The sequence below is a fragment of the Aythya fuligula genome, chromosome 1, assembly GCF_009819795.1.
Source record: "Aythya fuligula isolate bAytFul2 chromosome 1, bAytFul2.pri, whole genome shotgun sequence".
Lineage (NCBI taxonomy): Eukaryota > Metazoa > Chordata > Aves > Anseriformes > Anatidae > Aythya > Aythya fuligula.
In genome coordinates, this window is record NC_045559.1 from 112,298,314 (window position 1) to 112,310,458 (window position 12,145).

Here is a 12,145-nt window from a genome sequence, read left to right on the forward strand (position 1 = left end):
CCTGGTCAGTTCAGTCTCTGATAGGCAATTTCCCCTTCTAACACCAAACGGGGCAGTGAAGTTGTGTGTAGGGCACACGAGTAGGAAAAGGAAGACCACAGGATGGAATGAGAAAGCCATTGACAGAGGACATTTGGGAAGGACCTTTGATGTACTGGAAATGGAGTTAGGGGTGCATGCAAAGGTGTTTGGAGTGGTGTACTTGTGCAGTGGTTGTCCCTCATGGCATGGGAGGCTGTCCCAAGCATTGCTCTGCTGCAGTGTGTCTTAGGTCAGGTACTAGTCAGTATTTTCATTACTGAGTTGGGTGTTAAAATAAGGAACATACTACTCATATTTGCAGGTGACTACGGTTTAGGAAAATCTCTGCACAGTGCAAGAATTATATTAAGTTCTTCATGATGGCTATTTAACTGATAAACAGCATTTTAAAATATTTAAATCAATAAGAATGAGGGTGAAGTAATATGTGGGGGACAAGACAGGTCCCCTGGGGAACAGCCCATTCACTGCAACAGGCTCCTCAGGGAAGTGGTCACAGCACCAAAACTGACAGAGTTCCAAAAGCATTTGGACAACTCTCTCAGAAATATGGTCTGATTTTTGGATATTCTTGTCCAGGATTTGAAGACAGGATTTAGACTCAGAGATCCTTGTGGGTCCCATCCAAGTCAGGATGTTCAGTGATTCTATGATTCTATGAGCTCTGTAAGACAAGATTTAGTTGCTATAGCAGGTCATTAAATGAGCCATGATCAACCCTGTTAAGGTTGAATTCCATCCAGGGTTTGGACAGGAGCAAAGCCTCCAGAGTGGGGGCAGTAAACTTTCCTCCCCACCACAGAAGGAGTCAATTAAAGAGAAGTAAGGAAACAAAAATATTAATAACCACAGATATAGAAAACCTGATCTGCAATGAAAATTTGGAATGAGCTGTGGTTGGTCAGACCATCAGGAGAAAAGGAAATAGAAATAATATCTAGGAAAAAATAATAAAAATAAATGCAATAATATTTTAAATATTTCAGATCTTTAAAGTCCTTAACACAAGACTTGATAACATTAAGAATAGTTTTATTTCCAATTACTTTTTTTTAAAAAAAAAACTTTTAATAGGAAAATTAGACCTATCTGATTGAGAGAGCTTTGAAAAATTTGAGAGGAAGATTTTGATTGATCTCTTATGAAAGTTGCTTAGAAGAGAATGTGATGTTTTTGGAAAATGTCCCTTTCTCAAGAACCTGTAGACGTGTGAAGGGAAAAAAGACTATATATATATATATATATATATATATATATATATATATATATATATATGGGAGTCACTAGAATGCACTTACAGCAAAATGGAATCTATCTCTCCTGTCTCAGACTCTGAGTCAGGCGCTGAGACTAGGCCCACAGGGGGAAGTAGATGCTTTGTGGCTCAGGGCTGGCCGTGTGCTCTGGGATGCACCACAGCAAGTGTGCTGAGCAGGGAGACACACAAATCAGCTAGCAGAGAATGATTTAAAGAGCAGCATGTTGTGAATTTTGTGTCTTTTGGAGGTTCAGCTCTTAACCCAGGCTGTTATTCCTTTCAACAACATAGCAAGAGGTCACTCTCCTCTTTTATCATGCAGGCTGAAAAAGAGCAAGAGGTTGCAGTCGTCACAATATCCTTTTGTCCTCTAATTCAGCAGCTAAAGCACTTCTCAGGACAAGGCTCTCACAAGACGGTGCCTGGGTGACTGAGCTACTGGTGAGGCTGGGCACTGCTCTGTTTGCTGGGTCACACACACACAAAGCCTTCAAGAGTCAATGTGTTAAGAAGGACAGTGATGCTCTAATCAGGTGCATGGGCTCTTCATGTGGGAAGACAGAGACAGGGACTTAGCCCAGCTCTTAGGCTTGCTTATACATTATACATGATGTCTGCCCTGGATAAAACAATTCGGTAGCTCCTAGGAAGGACATGAGCCCCACCTGCCCAACTCCCAGGAACCGCTGTGATAACGTGGAGATAGGATGTGAAGTGGAAAGTGGGAGATGTGGATTTCCACATCTCAAGCTGGAGAAGGCATCACACTTAAGGTCCTTGCTTCCAGACACCATTGTCTGATGGGCTGTTGCCTGTGGCAAAGTCAGAAAGTCAATGTCCCTTGAGCAAAGCTATCACTACCACTGTGTTTGGCATAGTGCTCCCCCTGAGGAGCAAGGGAGGAGGAAGGCAGCTCACTGGTCACCCACTGGATCAGGTCTCAGGCAAACTGAGGGTCCTAAAAGTGCTTAAAAGCCAACCTGCACAGCTCTGCTGGGACCATTTGCAGAAGAGGGGATTTATGCAGCAAAGAAAGAAATAATTATTGCCCAGTCTCTACAAGAACACGGACTGGGTCCTTTCCTTTGGATGAGTTACATGATCCCATTCAAGGGAAGAACTTCAACAACAGCAACAAAAAGTACTAGCAGTCTTCACAAAATATGTCCTTCTTCACAAAGAAAATCTTCAGTGTTTTCTGAATAGACTGCAAGAAAATCCTTTCAGTCAAAACAGTAATTAAAAAAAAAAAATACAGCTTTGCACAAAGTTATTCCTCACTTTGGTATTTATGTACAAGGAATGCCTGAACAAAGTTTCAAAAACTACATTAAAAACAGGAGCATATCTATAGATTCAGGTGACATCCATGCCTTTGCCACCTGCCAAATATACTGAAGTAGCATTCACAGCTTTCCTAGAGTTTTTGTTTTCAAGGCTTAGTCCTGTAAATGCTGGTTTATGTCATGAGGCACTGAGACTGTCAGAGAGGTAAATAAATGTCATGTCTATTACTGAGTGCCAACAGCAACTTGATTGTAACAAAGCCTCAGTTGTTGAATGTTTTTATGAATACCAACGTTATTCATTTTGCTCCTGGAATCTCTTCTGTTTTGTTTATGCACATGCACACACATTATATATAATATAGAGAGAAAGCATGAAGAAGAGAAACCTGGAATATTTCCCTCTGCAGTGTGATGCAGTTCAATTTTCTCGACTGTTGTATGAGCCATATGTGAAGTCATAGTGCTCCTCATCTCTGAGCAGATTATCAGTCAGAATTTATCCAGGAATGAATGAATAGAGCATTCTGACATAGTAGCATTTTAAGCCCATAGATGTGGGTGATTATAAAGGAGAAGCCTGTGCAGATCTGGAAGTTTATTTACTTCTTGTTCTTGTTGCTTTTTTCATTTTTCTTCCTTTTTCCTTGTTCTGTTTTACAGGAAAGGGATTATTCTCTGTTATTAAGCATTATCCTTTGTTGGACTGCTCCACAATGGTGAGATAGTTCTGAGTCTTGGTCTGAATTTATTTTTTTAGAAACTGTAAGTATTCTGGGCATCAAACAACAGAGCTTCAATTCCATGTTTTCAGCAGCCTCGCAGGTGCAGCAGGGGCATCTTGGTTTATGCCCATCTTGAACACAAATGGATATTTGTTACACTACAGGCTGAAAACTTTGGTGTTAGAATGTCATGAGCAATCTTCAAGAGGTTTATCATAGATGACAAAATATTTGAGAACATCTTGCTCCCTTTTCTGTGTTTATAGACTTTTTATTTTGTATTTTGATATGAGTATCATCTCATGTTCAAGGCAATACCTTTTACTCATAAGATTAAACCAATGGAAACAAATCAGTACTTTTATTGTGAGTAAAGCAGACCCACAGAGTAACTTATTTAATAACATGAGGTTTGTTGTGTTTGTTTTTTATTTTGTCTGGTTTCATGAGTCATGTTTCCCTGTGTTCATACTTACAGAGAAGCCTTGCTAATGACATGACCTACCCAGCTTTCTCCTATGTCCTGATGGTCCAGGTAGAGAAACCCTACAGCCCTTTGCTGTCCCCAGCTTTATTGCAGTACTTTTGATTCTATTGGATTGCCTCCATTAGAAAAGTCAGGTCTGTGACTTGTGTTCAAAGACTCATATTTGTTCATTAAAATGTTGCACTCAAGTCAATATTCTGTAAGCATGGCAACTCAGCCAGGATTTTCCTGTAACCTATTGGCATTATGTTCAATAGCACAGTCCTGTCAACAAATTTATTGCAATGTTTAACACTATGTCAGGTAACATCTCCCCTTTAGGTCAAATGTGGATTCATTGTAGTGCAATTAAATTGCCCAGTCTAAAAGGCAAAATTTACCCTTAAACACGTATATTTCACCCCTGACCCCTTATCTTTTTCTTGAAGCTCAGCAGAGTTTGCACAGATACTTTCTTTCCCATTCACCTGGCTTACTGCCCATATTTGCCATTCCATTTGACCATGTATAGACGTGTCTGACTGCTCCCAACATCATTGTATTTCTATATATTGCAGGAGGAAGTCAGGGACACTTCTTCAATTGCATGACAACCAAACACACAACCTCATGACTAATATTTGTCTCTATTTGTTTAAGATGAATGACATCTTAAAAAGTTACATCATGTACAGTAATCATTATAATCATGTGGACAGCTCCTGCTTTAGTGTCTTTATTCATGACTTTTGCCCTTTATTCTTGATTGATAAGTGACAGCTTTGCATTCTGGACCTTGAAATATATATTTACAGTAGTCTAAGAAATTTGTCCTTAATCAAAGGAGGCTTGACTTGCCAGCACATCTTTAGAATATTATTGAGTAACTCATTAAAATGTTAATAGCTTCTGTCAGGATTTATTGATCCTGATGTCAGCTTTTCTCAGAATAAGAAATAAAGCTGATTTTTATCTTATCTTCAGACCATGCTGAGTGATCAGTACTTAAATAGAATAATGAGAAGTGCTTGAGTAGAATAATCAGCATCTAGGACATGTATCAGTTCTGAATACAGACAGAGCCCTTCAGATACATGTACATGAGTGTATTTTCTGTGGCGTGTGAAATAATATGCAATATAAAGACAATGAAGAAGACACTTTAACCGGCTGATTTTGACAAACACAATTTGCTCTGCTGAAGCAGATAGAGGGAATACGGTTGTGTCAAATATTTTATCTTGAATGAAAACAGCTTTTTGAAACAATAGTGCTTAGTATAATACTAGTAGGTCTGCTCTTGTTCGCTGCATCTTAAATTATATAAGTTAAATCATGACCAAATTCTATTCGCCTGAATTTCCATAAAACAAACATTCGATGTGGAATATTTTCTGCTATTGTCACGTTGGTTTGGTTATACGCAGAAGTGAACAAAAGACTGACTGATATAGAGAAGGAGAGGGAGGGAAGGGTATTTGTTTTTCAAAGAAGACTGCTAATCTCAGAATCTTTCCCACCATGAGCAATGTTGTCCAACAAGACTAAAACAGCAAATCTCTTGCTGACCCTAGCAGAAGCAGGATCATCAAGTGTCAAGATGAATAAAGAAATGAGAAAGAAGAATCTGTCTTTTATATCTTACTTTAAAATGATTAAGTTGACCTTCATCAGAACTATTCTTCTGAATACCTAAGAAAGTATTTTACAATATGTTCAGGACTTTTAACTAATGGGTGCAATTTTGTGATGCTTTGCTAATTCCATTCTTTAAAAAAGAGAAACCTTTAAGAAATCTGTTCCTTAAAGGTTTGTTTAAGAAGCAGCCTACAGGGCAATTGCCTCTGAGCCTAGCATGTAAGAAGCACTGTGTCCCTTGTAATGTGGAAGGTGACAGGTACTTACTGGCAAAAGGACAAGGTGAATGCAAATGGGCTAAAAAGTTGCTTGACTGTATTGAAGCTGCAGCTTGGTCAGCTCATGGAAAGGCTGAATGATGTAGGCATCTGCAACAAAAAAGACTCAACCTTATGATCCAGGAGATGCCTTAATAAATAAATAAATAAATAAATAAAGGAAAAAAATGTTTATTTAGTAGTTTGTTTATATAAGGGCAAAAGCAAAAGCAACTGCCGAGAAAGCAGTGAAACTTAGAGAAAAAAATAATTTAGGACATCATGGGAGACGTTTCTTTCTAAATCAGAATGCTTTTTCTGGATATTAAGTAGAGTCTGCAGCCAAGGAGAATTTATAGGAATTATAGTTCTGAGTGATATTGTTATGGACTTGGTCAACTTACCTTTTCATCAGATTAGTCAACATAATAGCAGTATGAAATCTTGCAAAATGGCCAGATGTCATCACATGCTTAGTGAATTTTAATCTGGCATTTACAGTATTTGAGAATATAATGTGAAAAATGCTAAGTGATGCCTAGTTTATGTGACGTGCAGTACTGATTTTCATTAACACTTTTCTTGTGACGGTTGCCAATAAATCCTGGAATTATTTACATTCCTTTAAAAAGACGAAGGCAACAGCTGTGAGGATGCAGACAAGAAACATTATTTGGCATATGGTAAACAGTGTGCATTTATGAAACCTGACTGAATCCTTATTGAAGTCTATTAATTTTTTGTGCATTAACTACAGTCTTAATAACATTTGTCCAGAGTGACTATTATACACAAAATTCTTCAATATGCAAACACATAAGCATATGAGTAGATTTACATTTATGCATAATCCTGTTTGATATGCAATATAAAGTTGTTCATGTATGTAAGTGACTTTAGGATCAAGGTCAGGGTTTATAGAGTGATTTGAGATTCCTCAGGATAAAAATGCCATCTAAATGTAAAGATACTGTTTGTTAGGCATTAGTGTTTTACAGACAGTAAATTTAATGGGCCTGATTTTCATTTACCCTTACATTCAGATGAGGGATCTATTTTGGAAAAGTGACCACTGCGGGGGAAGAAAAACAATAGCCAGGAAATTGCTAATGTTAATGTGATGTAAAGTCAAGCAGCCATTTCAAATCTCATTTAAACTTTGATTCAGGAAGGGACTGAAACGCACGCCTAATTTTAATCATGTCAGCAGTCCCAGCAGTCAGTGAGACTGCTTGAAATTAGGCGTATTCTGCCTGCACTGAGGCCTCAGTCAACAGAGTACAAAATGCATTACCATTTCTTGTCCGAATAGCCTCTTCCCAGTTCTTAATGGATGGATGGTCTTCTCCCAAAACACAATGACAGAATTGATATTTAATGGAGCAGAAAAACTCCTCTGCTAAACTGAGTGAAATGAGATGGCAGGATTTCAAAGAGAAGAGAGAGCATCTCATCCTTTGAGAGGCATGTGTTTTAGAGGACCTAAGGCAGAAACTTAAACAAAATCCTTCATGTAGGTACTCTGAGGATGCAATCATAGATCACAAGCATAGATCACATGGGGTATCCACACTCTAAACTTCCCTGTCTAGGCTAAATACCTACAGTAGGAAGGCGTGAACACTTTGCAGAGAGTCCTCTGTCCTCTGCTACCTTCCAGGACAAGGCAGTATGTCTTATCATCCATCTGGACCAGAAATAAACAATTGCATCAAAGAATTCACCACAACTCTGCAAAGCCAAAGGCTACTTCAGATCTGCTTTCCTTTCAATGGCACTATTCAAATTATCTGCATTATTCTTCATTTTAAGAATTAATCTTTCAAGGGAGCTACCTTGAAAATTTACTTAAAACAATATCCCCTTGTGTTCTGAATTTAAAAATAAAGAGTACATTCTGGTTTTTATAGCACATATTTTTAAATAAGGTCACAGTCCAAATTTTGCACTTTCATTTCTAAATGTTGTGTGTGAGATTGGGAATTTGATGGGATTTTTTTTTTTCACAAACACAGAGATCAGAAAGCCACTTAGGCTATTTTTAAAGTAATGACATATAACTTAATGTTCTGCATAGTCATTCGTGTGTTTGTACGTGTGTGTACGTGTAGATATATTTATATGTATCATGAATGTGTATTCATCCTTGTATCTTTAAAAAGGATGTCCACAACAGAAAGGATTTTCATAATTTTACAGGTCTCTGCATTCTTTAGAAGAATTAAAATAAATTTACTTCTGACAATAGGGTACTTACAGAACACTGGATGTGTTTTGGGATCTTTCTTAATTCTAATTTTTATTTTTGGCTTAGAACAGTCAGGATATATTTATTTCATTTGTATATATTTTCTCTCAATAGGCAACAGGTTGCAATATATGATTATGGCTAAAAGAGGGTTGTAAGAAACAAAAATGCTTTTTGGATTTGCCGTCATCTTCCTGGGACAATTCTGTAGATTTAAAGATCATAAATTATCATTAAAATTATATTTTCTCACCTCTGGCAGGATCCAAGTTGCAGGATGCAACCCAAGTGACTTGCATGTGTTGTTCAGCTTACGGGGAGTGGAATGAAATTTGAAGATCTGGAGATAAGACTAGAGGCTTTGGAATCAAGAGGCTATGCATCTATAGATCCAAGTTAATTTTAACGTCCTGAAGTTGTGGGTTATTTATCATATTGCTTGGTGAAAAATGTTCTTATTCCTAGGTTGAACTCTACATCATGCAGTTTGATACTGTGTACCTTCAGTATGGCAAACAAGGAGCCTCCCTGGCATACTTTCTCACCGGGCATTTCCAGTGAAGAAATGGGTAAACCAAAGCACACAGATTTACTTATTAGCCTTGGGTCTACTGTATGTTTGTGACCCCAGACAGATGATTTTCTTCTTAATAATGACTTTCAAAACCACAACTAAAATCTCCTGTAAAATTTAATGTGAAATTTAATGTGTACAAACTGTATCATGCATAACTATTTTAAGCCACATTATCTTCCACTGTTTTCAGGCTTTCATATAAAAGGTTTGCCCTTTTAATTCATAGTTTGAAATAGCTTTTAAAAGATCTGGCTAAGAACAGCTAAAATGTTTCTTTGGGATGTTGTTGATGTAAGAAGTTGTCTCACCATCTTTACCAGCACTGCAGAAGTTTCTACCCCACCGGTTGTAAGGTCAGGAAGATCTATGGACATAGACTAAGAAGTTCCCTAGGTTAAATTCTGAAATAAGCCTCTACCTTCCTTTTTTTTTTTTTTTTTTTTTTTTTTCAGTTTACTTGCCTTGATCCTTGTGAGGATATAGATACAAATCTGATTAATGCAAGACTTCAGCAACAACTTGTTGCTTAAGCAACAACACAAAAAAATGCTGCCAATAAATATTCAGCTGACCATGGCATGGCCCATGCAACTTGGTAATCATCCACTCCCGAATCTCAACCTCACAACCAACAAGTAATTTTGAAAGAGATCTTAGAACTATTTTACCAGAAAGACCATGAGTATTGAAAATTCATCGAATACAACTAAGCTTGGAGAGATGTGAGAATATTCCCCAATACAAGTATTGCAAGAATAGATCTTGTTCCATCTCCCATAGCTAAAATTTGCTTCCAAAGATTCCACATTTTGTCCAATCCAAAGGGTTGGATTTCAAATGGTTTCCCAACAACAGCACATTTAAAGGGGCATCAGGAAAGAGACCTTTGTGGGGAGAACAAACACCTTGCTAAAAGACAGTGTTTGTCTTTGGAGGGGAACATTTCCTAGGATACCTAATGGAGTGAACATTTGCACTGTGAAAATTGCTGGAAATGCCTATGAAGCTTGACCAGACCTGCTTTAGCAAAGATGCTATCACACACTCAGACAGAGGGCAGAGTGTCAAATGTTTTGTGCCCACTTGAGAATTTGTGCCCATGACCTTGAGTGTTTCAGACCAAATCATTGAGGTGGACCATTACTGATTTGTTCGTAACAGGATGTGCCACTAATAACAACATTTCATGATCCAACCATTTATACACAAGTAATCTAACAATTTCTAACTGTGGGCCATAATTTCTAAACACATTTCTCTTTCTGTTCTTGTTTCAAAGGTGAGGTGGGGGATAAAGCTTAGTTAGATGCGTACTGCAACCAAGAAGACAAACCTTACTGTAGGAAAGCTGATTGGTTTATTTTACCCACTATCCCATAAAAAGTGGTAATTGACATTTTAATGTATGACATGTTGCATTCCTTCATAACGCTACAGTAATTGAATACACATGAAACTGTAGTGCTCTGGGTGACCCCGGAGTGTGCCACACACCTGGAAGCAGTGAAGTTCAATTAATGTGTCATTGCTACTAATAACAGCTACCAGTGAGAACCTCCAGCCAGCTGCTACACCAGGGGAAACAGTAATCCTTGTATTTAGACAGATAGTATACAGTAAACACCAAAGATCCATTGTTTACATGCAGAGCTGTTTTGGATCAACAGTTAAAATCTTGTTCTCTTAGCGACTTGATTTTTCATTAAATTACACAATTTAATTTACTCTGCATTGCATTTGTCTGGCTTTGTCTGCAAAAATTTACAGATACTAAAATAAAATCAGCTGACAGCCGTTAGTAGGCTAAATCAAATAGTACTGAGACAAAGGTTCACGCAATAAAAAGAGAACATAAATCACACACTTGCGCAGAAGAAAACTATGGTAAAATGGCCTTAAGGATTTGATTTAATCTGTAAAACCCCAGGAAATTCAGAGTTAAGAGCTGAAATTCCTTCCTTAACTTGCCTTATTGTTAAAATCAAAGTTATCAAATGTCCTTCCACTAAGCATTTGCTCATAGAGATGGGTATGCACAAAAAGTCTCAAAGTTTTCTTCATTTAATTTACAAAAAAAAAAAAAAAAAGAGAGAGGACATCAAAACTAGAAGTGCACATTTGAGCTGGATGAGAACAGAGGCAGGCATGGTTGAAGTTCTCCTTTTTAATAATTAAGCATCAGATCTGATTTCACTAAATAGCAAACATCAGACTCACGATAAATTATGTGTCCTAGGTGCTGAATTGAAGAAATTATTAAACCCTTTAACCAAAAGCTCACAGGGAAGCAAAGATCATTTCAGAGTGGCCTCGTTCCTCTGCATCTCTGTCCTCACCAGCATTCTGAAGCTGGATATCAAGTTACAAACATTACATCATTTGCAAAAGCCTCCACCAACTGAAAGCCACGTTAATACTGAAGACCACGATGTTGATTCATGAGGAGTTTAGCCTCTTCACAGGAACTCTGTTTGCAGTATCAGATCTATGCATTTTTACTGGTGTTGAGACAAATCTCAGAGGAGTTGTAGTTTCTGTTTGAGTAATCCCCAAAGATAAAACTTCTTATTGGAAATGGGTTTGAACTTCTGCAGAGCTTCACTCTTCTTCTAGCAGCTATCATCACCACATCTATTTTATTTCTCCAATCATGCTGCTCTCTCATCCTAGATTTGTCTAAGATTTATCTGTCAGCTTTATCTGCCTCTAAATTCATTTCAGATCTCTAGCTGATTCTCTCAGGCATTCGTGATAAATATTATTCTCTGTGTTCTTCATGCTCCCTTTTCCTCCCACTTTGCTTTATATGTCTCAGTTTAAAGTCTGTTCTACTGACCTGCCTGAAATCCTATATTTTGATTGGATAAGCAGTTGGATATCCTAACTGGATAGGCAGTTGGGAGAATATTTATCTTGTATTAATTGTACAAATATTCAGCTTGGTCTAAGAACCTCTCTAGTATTTTGAACTATCTAGTCCATGCTGCATGTGTTCAGAGGGTTAGAGATACTGGCGTAATCAATCCCACTGTGAATATTTGCACTGTCCAGTACTTGCAATCTATTCAGGGTAAACAGTTGTCTGCAAATCCCCACTGCAGTAAGGTTTCACAAGATAAGCTAATAGCATGTCCCCAGTGCTGGAGAAACCTTGATATAGAGAAAGCTTGAAAAAATATATAATAATAATAATAAGGAAAAGGCTTTGAGATTGAAGGGGAGGAAAGAGGAGAAAAGCACATTTGGAATTTGACTGTCATACTGCGTAACAGGAGCTGAACAGATACAGTGTTTTCTGAAACCATTCAAGTGATAAAAAGAGTGTTTGGAGACAACAGTATGTACAGCTTTCAGCTAATGGAAGGACTTGACTGTTTTCCTCTTCTCCCAGAGAAGAAATTCATTGCTTTTCTGGACGTGCAAGAACATTCTATACAGGATTGAGGGTAAGGGGCAGGGGATGGGAGAAGTCTCTTTCTTTCCATTGCAGTGTGGTGGCCACTATTTGGGAAACTTAAGTCATAGCCCAAGGAGCTTGTTTAGCTGAGTTTGGTTGTTAGGAGTTGATTATATGGTTATATGAGAATGGGTGCTCTCAGGAATAGTCTGAAACACCTGACAGTGGAATAATTACAAATATTCCTTCAT